Here is a 305-nt window from a genome sequence, read left to right as displayed (position 1 = left end):
GTATATTATATATATGCATGTAGGTATATATATGCCCCATAAAAAAATTTATGTAACTATTATTTTATGCATTACTTTATATATATTGTTTCTTCTAATAATTTTTCTTTTAATTTATCACTGTGTGGCATATTAATACATGGGCATGATATACTAGATTCAATTTGGTGCATTTAAGATATGTTCTTGCATGAATAAACGTAGTATTAATAACAATACCAGGTGTAGGACCTTCGGATCGTTGACTTTTTATACTAGTCCTGTATCTTAATATTAATGAAAGTAGATCTTTTTCAGTGAAAAAA

The sequence above is a fragment of the Arachis ipaensis genome, chromosome B05 (assembly GCF_000816755.2).
Source record: "Arachis ipaensis cultivar K30076 chromosome B05, Araip1.1, whole genome shotgun sequence".
NCBI lineage: Eukaryota > Viridiplantae > Streptophyta > Magnoliopsida > Fabales > Fabaceae > Arachis > Arachis ipaensis.
This window is presented reverse-complemented; position numbering follows the sequence as displayed.